We start from the raw sequence: 10,350 nt of genomic DNA, 5'->3' as shown, positions 1-10,350 counted from the left end.
GCTGCCCAAGATAGGTGCCCCATCCTAGTTCCTACACCCTGCATGCACCCAAACTCCCTCCCAGGGCCTGCCCCCTGCCTCCCGCCTCCCCTGCACCCCAACCCCCTGCTCCAGCCCAGAACCTGCACCTCATGTACCCAAACTCCCTTCCAGAGCCTTAGGCAGAGGTGTGGGGGAGGGTAAGGGGCAGGGCTTGGACCCGTTCTGGGCATCACCAAAAGTTATATAAACCTGCCCCCCCCCCCCCGAGCTGGAGGCCTAGTCACTGCATGTCTCTCACCGTCCAGGAGGGGACTCTGTGGGGCAGGGCTCTGCTGGGGCTTTATTCCTTCCTTTAATCACCCTGGAAATGTAAACAGGGAGAGAATTTGTTCATCTTTTCTCTGCAGAACACATACAGGCAGCTGGATTATTTCCAGGGCTGTAATAAAACCCAAGCTAGCAGAGGATGATTTCAATCCATTGACCTCTGGGTTATGAGGCCCAGCACGCTCCCACTGTGCCACTCTCCCATGGGGGAAGGAGCTTCCTGCAGGATGTATTCCCAGTGCAGCTCCCAAGCTGTGCACTGCAGAGTTGTGCCCATGGGATTTAGACGCTTTAGAGGCAGGTGATTGACATGTGCTGGGTCCCATCTCCAGTGCTGAACTGACACATGCTCGCTGCCTTCTCAGCTGGGGGCTCCTTGGGCTGATGATTCAGCAGCACCAGCCCGTACACCTGTGACGACACGTTTAGAAACCCTCCCGTTTTGCAACAAGGTGCAGTTTCCGCCAGGCAATGTAACCATCTGGGCTCCTGCTCAAGACTTGCTGCTGCCTGGTCCATGGGGTTGCAAATCGGAAGGGATGGGGTCTGTGGTCGAAAACGCTCACAATCTGCTTCCTCCTGGCTAATGTGCCAAATTGATCTACTGGATAATTGGGGCACGCTCTTTCACTTTTTTGTGTGTGAATATATGAAAAGGGAGGCAAGGTTTGGGGGTACGGAGCACGCCCCTGAACCCAAGGTGATACCAGAGTGGCCTCTTTCATTTTTTCCACTGGTTTCCTCCTTGCTTATTTCCAATGACTTGGCTGCCTATGCACCTGTCACTGGTCCGGGGACGGTTGTGCACCTGTCACTGGTCCAGGGATGGTTGCAAATCAGGAGGGATGGGGTTTGTGGTCGAAAACACTCACGATCTGCTTCTTCCTGGCTAATGTGCCAAATTGACCTATTGGATAATTGAGGTACGCTCTTTCACTTTTTTGTGTGTGAATACATGAAAAGGGAGGTAAGGTTTGGGGATACGAAGCATGCCCCTGAACCCAAGGTGATACCAGAGTGGCCACTTTAATTGATCTGCTTCCTCCTGACTAATGTGCCAAATTGATCTATTGCACACTTGAGGCACGCGCTTTCACTTTTTTGTGTGTGAATACGTGAAAAGGGAGGTAAGGTTTGGGGGACGAAGCACACCCCTGAACCCAAGGTTATACTAGAGTGGCCCTTTCATTTTTTCCACTGGCTTCCTCCTTGCTTATTTCCAATGACTTGGCTGCCTATGCACCTGTCAGTGGTCCAGGGATGGTTGTGCACCTGTCACTGGTCCAGGGATGGTTGCAAATCGGGAGGGATGGGGTCTGTGGTCGAAAACACTCACTATCTGCTTCCTCCTGGCTAATGTGCCAAATTGATCTATTGGATAATTGAGGCATGCTCTTTCACTTTTTTGAGTGTGAATACATGAAAAGGGAGGTAAGGTTTGGGGGTATGGAGCATGCCCATGATGAGACCACTGCCATTTTTTAAATTTACTTTTATAATTTTTTAATTTGCATTATATACATGGACACAAATACAGACAATAATTTTTTCAAATAAAAACATGTATTATTATAATCTGATATATATATAAAAATATGTTTCTTTGAGTTGCATTATGTTTTGAACAAGAGGCATTTAAACAATGGGTTTTTTATTGGGTTTTTTTTTTGGTAATGAAGAGAACTATGCACATTTCTTGCAGTTGTACTCTTTCTTCTCATTCATCAGGTTTTCTTGATTGGTTCCTTCTGTAATACAGGGTATATGTGCCCACCTCTTGCAAGAATCACACTGGACCTTTGATAAGTGACAATTAAGAAATGAAATCACAGAAGTTATAATGTTACACATACTTTGTGTTCACTCATGCTATTCCTTCCACATGTGAGCATTACCTAAATATATGCCTATCAGCATGAAGAAAATGTTTACTGTTGTGGAATTTTTACAAGAATCATGATCCTTAGGCAGTTTATGGCATATATTTCTCAATCAATGCTATGTTTCTTACCATCGTACAATCCTCACTTTCTTTTTCACAGTTGATAAGGTTGCAATATATGCAGTAGTCCTCCACGCTTTCTTAAAAATAAATATAGCGTAATGAAATGATGAATATGTTATGACCAACACTGAAAATGCAAATCTTGATTTATTAATTGTCAATATTTTAATCCAGTCAATGGTTTGAACATATCTTTTTCTTTTTTTGGAATCATATTTTCTCAAATTTTTACTTTACTGCACCTGTATCTAAAAACGCGAATTTCATTTAACTGGTCGATCAATAGCAATCATTCACCCCCATTCAAATTTTTGTGTACTTTAAAGATATTATTGATTCATAGTCACCATTACAGAACCAAACCTGTGAGATATCCCACTTTAGGGGTACTAAGATAACTATGTGACATAATTCCACTCTTCATGTTATCTTCACATGTGCCTAATGAGTCCACAAGACATGGTAGAAAGTAATCCTTCATTAGAAGAATTGCTATATGTCTTCTAAACGCAGTATTAGCCTCTTGTGTTGTTTCTACCACACTGATGTCTTTGTGCTGCAAATACATTTCTGCAAACTAACAACACAGATATTTAGAATACACATTATAATTGCCAGAGGTGAAAGTGGGCTGGTCCAGTGTACCGGTAAGAACTGGCCACTGGTTCCGGCCCATACATGGCTGACGTTACACTTCCGCTGTGGCAGTGCTTTATGCTTTAACGGCGCTGCCACCTTTATCCCATAGCCCCTGCATCAGCGGCCCAGCCATAGGGTCCAGCAATGCTGTTGAATGCTCCTGGCAGGACTGCCTACAGTGGGGGAGCGAAAGGGGCTCTGGGTTACGGTGATTTACAAGCGCCTGGTGCTCCTGGCCACTGCAGCAGCAGCTGTCAGGAAGGGCTGGCTGGTAGAATCTGGTCCCCCAGCACCGCACCTTCCACTGGAGACCCCATCCCTTCTTGGGGCCAGAAGCGCACCCTGTACACCCTGGCAAGGACACCAGTGCAGTGCCCACTGATAATCTCTGGCACTTACTTTCAACATGGATAAGTAAACATACATAACCAATATTAATGGCAATTTGGTATTCAATACCTTTAAGATGAGTGGTCTGCAGTTGTGGCCATCACTTTGTCTGGGATGCGGAACAATTTTACTGTTCCAATCAGATTAGGATTTGCTATTTAATCGTTTGATGAAGTTTCTGAAATTTTTAGAGAGTACATTAGCAGACTGCAGAAATGAGCTTTGCTTTCCTTTCCCCCCACCCTCTGGTTTCTGGACATAGATAAAAATCCATTCTCTCTCTTTTTAATTAGTAATTGAAATGACTTATTGCTCACATATATACACACTTGTTTTCATATTATTGTCTCACACTTACACAATGTACCACCTGATTTGCTGTGCCCCATGTTGATAATAACACATTCTCAATCATGCAACATGCTACTGTTTCGTGTCCACATTCTGTGAAGTCGTTCCTCAGAGTCAAATCACACAAGTTCACTCAAAGTCCATTATTAAGCATATTCAGTACAAGTACATGCTGTTTCAATGTTTATTTGTAGCTAACAGGAAGTTATTAGTCTCACTACTGTTACATTCCCTTTAAAAAAAATTTCAGTGGAACAGTTAATGTCCACTGTAAAAGTAAGTATCTAATAAATCACCTCCAATTCCTCAGGCACGTTCTTTCATATCTGATCTCATCACACAAGGGGTCAATTATTAACAATTCCTTTTTTTTCCTCAAGGCTATCTGTAAGTTTAAATATATTCACAAATTATATTGGTAATGTGATTATTTCCAAAAATTTATACTGATTTATCAACAATCATTATGCAATGAACATATTATCGTTTGTAATGTCTCAGTAACACACAAGATACAAGCATATTGTGAAATCAATCAGTTCTTTACAGAATGTATTCTTCCATGTTACATGAACAATGTAACTTGACAGTAGCAATTTATTTTTAACATTCACATTCCACTTTCCTTTGCATGCACTGAACTCACTGAAAACCCGCAACATGGGAAATTATATCACCGCTACCATAGTTGTGTTACAAATCTCTTATTTATTACCACATTTATTGCCCATAATCCAGAAGTACAATACAAAACATCTTACCGCAAGAACCCAATGACCTCATGTGTGGTAAGGAAGCAATAATATATCATTTTGAAGTAATTCACTCTGTATTTATTTAAAAAAAAGAATTAGAAATTCAATTATAGTTTCCAGTGAAGCAAACCATGAAATTTACATTATACTGTATTTCCCAAATTCATTACATGTATTACTATTAGACTACTCCTCCACATCAAACATACCACTGTATTTGCTGTTTCACACTGTGTTTAACTCACTGAATGAAATTGTGCTTTTCTCATGCTATGTATGAAAGTGTGTTAACATTTACCTTCACTTTCATTTGTGTAGCTCTGCCTGAGAGAATGACAGTGGAAACTACTGATGAGATGGCTTGTACCTGTTGACATTCAACAAAGTTATTAATGCATTAATAATTGTGGCACGTCAAGAACATAATTAATTTAATATAGACAGACATGCAAGGGATCCTTAGTATTACAAATCAGAAATGTATATATTAGACAGCCCTATAAAAACAAAATGATTTGTAATCAATGTGCCCTGTCTTACTTAATTTAAAAAGTGACTAAGCTGTTTGCATACTTGTGTTCAATTAATGGACCCACTGAACTGTACTGCAAAACTAATGTGGCCCTCTATTGTATGTCCGATACGCACTTCCAAATACATTTTACTAAATGTTTGGCAGCAGTAAATACACAGAAATGTTGCAATTTCAGGTTTATGTTGATATTTCAAGGGTATTTGGACTTAAATATGTTGTGCCACATATTCACGTGATTGTTTACTTATTGAATCAATGTATACTTTCATGTATCATCACAGTAAGTAGCCTACCTTTCCATCTGCTTTCTCAACTACACAGCTCAAATATGCATCAATAACCTACAACACATGATGAAAGAAAAGGCACAATTTCAATAATATTTGATTAATCAATCCCATTAACAAATACATGTTTAGTGGTACTTAAATGTACCTCATCACTTATCCAGCTTCTTGGTTTCAGGCAACGAAATGAAGAGCCATACAATCTTTCACAGATATACATGTTAAACTGAAAGAAAATAAGCTACACCATAAAACTTACATATAGACTTGTGTTGAGGAATGTTCCTTTGCGTATTTGCCACTACTTTTATGTGTAATTAGCAACAGGAATAGCCTATCTTTTCATATTTGTTTTGGAAACAAGTAGTTGTGCATTTCTTTGTTAGATATGAAGAAAAATAATTTTATAGCAACACTGATGGTGACCAACAGCAGTTTAGGAAAAAAATAAAGGATGGTGATTGTTTGAGATCAATGGGTGACCTGAGAGTGAGTTTGACTACATAGTACAAATAACCAGAAAAAAAAGTCATTACCTTATTACTGAATTCTGGACCAAGATCTGTCAGTATCCCTCTGTGGGCATCCACGTCAAAGAATCATTTTGTACACGTTCACTACCACCTCAAATGATGACTTACTTCTAAGTGGAAAGGCTTCCACCCATCTTGAAAGATAATCTATGACTGTCAGTATATACTGGTATCCATCCTTTGTTACTGGTAATGGTCCTATTAAATCCATTCCCACCAATTCCCAGATCCGAGTGACCTACATACAAGGGTACTAGTTACAGTCATACTACACATGTTTATTAATAAATGTTCTCAATAAACCCATATGTCATAAGCAGAGTACACAATGTAATATGGTTACAACAGCCATAGAATCCAAATGAAAGCCCACTTTTAAATACAGAAGAAAAAGAAAGAAAGAAAAAACAAACAAAATAGGTACAGGAATGGGTTATAGAAAACAATACAAGAGTAGAGCTGAAGAAATATCCCCAGCCAGTGCGAAGGTGCATTAGAGGTAATCGCTGCACTATGCCGTGCCACTTGTATGCATTGGACTCGTTTCAAAATCAAAGCCTCATTGTATTGCAGAAATAACAATGGATAATGATAAACAATAATGTGTCTGATTCAAAAATTCACCTTTATGCTTTTCAAGGTGGTATCCAGATTTAATTCCTTTCCCTCTTTCTGGCAAGTCAGACATTGTGCAACCTGATTTTGATGGAACAATATAATGACATGAACATTTCGTTATGGAAATAGTATTGCAAGGGAACAGAGTTCACATTTGCACAGCAAATATACTTTTATATTTCTTTTATTCATTTTGAACTTCTATTTCAATTGTAAATAGCATTCTTCAGGATTTATCATAGAATCATAGAATCATAGAATTCAAGATCAGAAGGGACCATTATGATCATCTAGTCTGACCTCCTGCAAGATGCAGGCCACATAAGCCGATCCACCCACTCCTTTAGCAAGCGACCCCTGCCCCATGCTTCGGAGGAAGGCGAAAAACCTCCAGGGCCACTGCCAATCTTCCCTGGAGGAAAATTCCTTCCCAACCCCAAATATGGCGGTCAGCTGAACCCCGAGCATGCGGGCAAGACTCTCCAGCCATACCCTCTGGAAAAAGGTTAAGAATATCATATCATTGACCCATTGTACTATTTACCAGTGTGGCACTTAATTGACCTATTGACTAAGCCCTATCATACCATACCATCTCATCCATAAACTTATCTAGCTTAATCTTAAAGTCATGGAGGTCCTTTGCCCCCACTGTTTCCCTCGGTAGGCTGTTCCAGTATTGCACTCCCCTGATGGTTAGAAACCTTCGTCTAATTTCAAGCCTAAATTTCCTGACTGACAATTTATATCCGTTTGTCCTCGTATCCACATTAGCACTGAGCTGAAATAATTCCTCTCCTTCCCTGGTATTTATCCCTCTGATATATTTAAAGAGTGCAATCATATCTCCTCTTATCCTTCTTTTGGTTAAGGAAAACAAACCGAGCTCCTCAAGTCTCCTTTCATACGACAGGCCTTCCATTCCTCGGATCATTCTAGTGGCCCTTCTTTGTACCCGTTCCAGTTTGAATTCATCCTTCTTAAACATGGGAGACCAAAACTGCACACAATACTCCAAATGAGGTCTCACCAACGCCTTATATAACGGGACTAGCACCTCCTTATCCCTACTAGAAATACCTCGCCTAATGCATCCCAAGACCGCATTAGCTTTTTTAACGGCCACATCACATTGCCTACTCATAGTCATCCTATGATCAACCAGGACTCCTAGGTCCTTCTCCTCCTCTGTTACTTCCAACTGGTGCGTCCCCAGCTTATAACTAAAATTCTTGTTAGTCATCCCTAAATGCATAACCTTACACTTCTCACTATTGAATTTCATCCTGTTACTAATACTCCAGTTTACAAGGTCATCCAAATCTCCCTGGAGGATATCCCGATCCTTTTCCGAATTGGCAATACCTCCCAACTTGGTGTCATCCGCAAACTTTATCAGCCCACTCCTACTCTTGGTTCCCAGGTCAGCAATAAATAGATTGAATAAAATCGGACCCAAAACCGAACCTTGAGGAACTCCACTGGTAACCCCCCTCCAACCTGACAGTTCCCCCTTCAATACTACCCTCTGCAGTCTCCCCTTTAACCAGCTCCTTATCCACCTCTGGATTTTCATTTCGATCCCCCTCTTTTCCAATTTAACCAGTAATTCTTCATGCGGTACCGTATCAAACGCCTTACTGAAATCCAGATATATTAGATCCACCGCATTTCCCTTGTCTAAAAAATCTGTTACTTTCTCAAAGAAGGAGATCAGGTTGGTTTGGCACGATCTACCTTTCGTAAATCCATGCTGTAATCTATCCCAGTTGCCATTGGCCTCATGCTCCGGAACCACTCTCTCTTTTAAGATTTTTCCCATGATTTTGCATACTACAGATGTTAAACTAACAGGCCTGTAGTTACCCGGGTCACTTTTTTTCCCCTTCTTGAATATAGGAACTACATTAGCTAATCTCCAGTCAAACGGTACAATCCCCGAATTTAGAGATTTATTAAAAGTTATCGCTAACGGGCTAGCAATATCACTCGCCAATTCCCTTAATATTCTAGGATGAAGATTATCCGGGCCCCCCGATTTACTTCCGTTAAACTGTTTAGTTTCATTACTTTACATTCCCAATTGGCAAAGTCTGTTGTCATCCCTGGCCAATAGTATTTTGATGTCAGCACATTCCTCGTTCTGAATATTCCTAGCTGTCCACCCACTGGACTGTCATGATACCTTTCAAAGAGTTGCAGGGCTTCTTTCATGGTATGCACAACGACAACCTTTCTTCCTTTTGCTGAATGGAACAATCTCCCTTCTGTTGATCATAGAAGATGGAGCATGGAGGTTTAAGGTTTATCGGGGCCCTGGGCCAGAGCAATTGTTGGGCCCCTACCCACCCTCTGCACCGGCTGCACCACCTATGGTCCGATCCCTTTCGTCCTCTTTCCCAGGATCTCAGCCATGTTTCACCTAGGCTTCCCACCATTTTGCCTGCCCCACAACTCCTTGGCTCATTTCCCACCCACTCTACTCTCCCACACAGCACCAGGACTGGAGAATCTCTGTCCCTGTGTCATGGCTGTACCAGGGAGTGAGAGCTCCTCCAGTCCCAGGGCCGTGGAGGAGTTTTGGATGCTGCGGTTCTTTAGGGGACCAGGAGCAGGGTGCTGTGGATTCTCCTGCCCCACCAGGCACGTCTCCTGGAGATGGGGTCGGGCATAGAGGCTTCCCCTGCTGCCCTGTGGCTTCTGCCAGGGCTGGGGTGGGGGCAACGTGTTTCACTTAAGCTATAACTGGTTATTTGCAAAACCATTAATTAATTATAAGGTATATGCCTATCAAAGACATCTATATACAGTATGGTTCATAATGCCTTGAGGACAAGGGGGAAATTTCAGTGTATAGCAGGGCTGCCCGGCGGGGGGGAGGTCAAGTAGGGCAATTTGCCCCAGGCCCCACAGGGGCCCCTGCAAGAGTTTTTTGGGGCCCCTGGAGCAGGGTCCTTCACTCGCTCTGGGGGCCCCGGAAAACTCTCGCGGGGCCCAGGCCCCCGGAGCTTCTTCTGCTCCTGGTCTTCGCTGGCGGGGGGTCCTTCCTCTGGGGCAGAAGGACCCCCCCGCTGCCGAATTACCGCCAAAGCGGGGGCCCCTTGCCGCCAGAGACCACAGGCCCCAGAATCCTCTGGGCGGCCCTGGTGTATAGTTAGAAATTTTTGCTCATTGAACATATAGTGATTGTTGGTGGTGCTTGCAGCAGACTGGATAACATAATTAAGAAATGAAACAAAGTCCTGGGTTTTTTTTAATAAAATTTAGACTCATTTCTCACACAACTGCACAGCACACTGCGTTTGTTGCACCACTGGCATAGATAGATTTTCTGGAAAATTTTAATAAAAATAGAGATCCCAATTCCAGTCCCATTGAAGGTAAGGTTAACACTCCAAATAATCCCAGTGTTGGGACATCAGAACCATCATTTACGGGCTGAAGTTTCCTGTGTAATGTGTCAGTACTATCTTAAAAAAAGTATTCCTTGCCTTCCAATGAAAAGTTGACAGCATATCGACGCAGGTTCAGCCTGCCTGCTTTATTCATTCCTTCAGGATATGTGCTACTCCTTATGTATGACAAAACATTTGCAATTTTTTCTTCAAAAGATTTCCCTGAGAACTGTTTACAAGAGAAAACAGTTACTTAAGTGCAAACATGGCATATCGATGCATATAAGACTCAAAGTTGAGTTAGAAGGTATGAGATGTACATTGCAGACCTATAAGCAGGGTAAACCTAAATCAACAATGCATCATTCATAGGCCAATCACAAGACAGACATAAATAAATTGCAGGCATCTGCATAATTTTGAAATATTTGTGGCTTGCAAATTATGGCTGTATTCGCTCAATGCAGAGTGAATGTTATCAGAGATAAGGAGATCACTACAAGATTGTAACCATGTATAGACATAGTGACTCA

At 41.9% G+C, this 10,350-nt stretch overlaps 1 long non-coding RNA gene across 1 annotated transcript; it reads right to left on the bottom strand.

Moving 5' to 3' along the window:
• Nucleotides 1-1,978: 1,978 nt before the first annotated feature.
• Nucleotides 1,979-3,474, bottom strand: LOC120403058. Its single transcript, XR_005597449.1, has 3 exons — nt 3,413-3,474; nt 2,321-2,391; nt 1,979-2,106 (listed from the first exon to the last, which is right to left on the bottom strand). It is a non-coding gene; the product is annotated as an uncharacterized LOC120403058 (long non-coding RNA).
• Between the last annotated feature and the right edge of the window lie 6,876 nt (nt 3,475-10,350).

This window comes from Mauremys reevesii, linkage group 1 (assembly GCF_016161935.1).
Source record: "Mauremys reevesii isolate NIE-2019 linkage group 1, ASM1616193v1, whole genome shotgun sequence".
Classification (NCBI taxonomy): Eukaryota; Metazoa; Chordata; order Testudines; family Geoemydidae; genus Mauremys; species Mauremys reevesii.
This window is presented reverse-complemented; position numbering and strand designations above follow the sequence as displayed.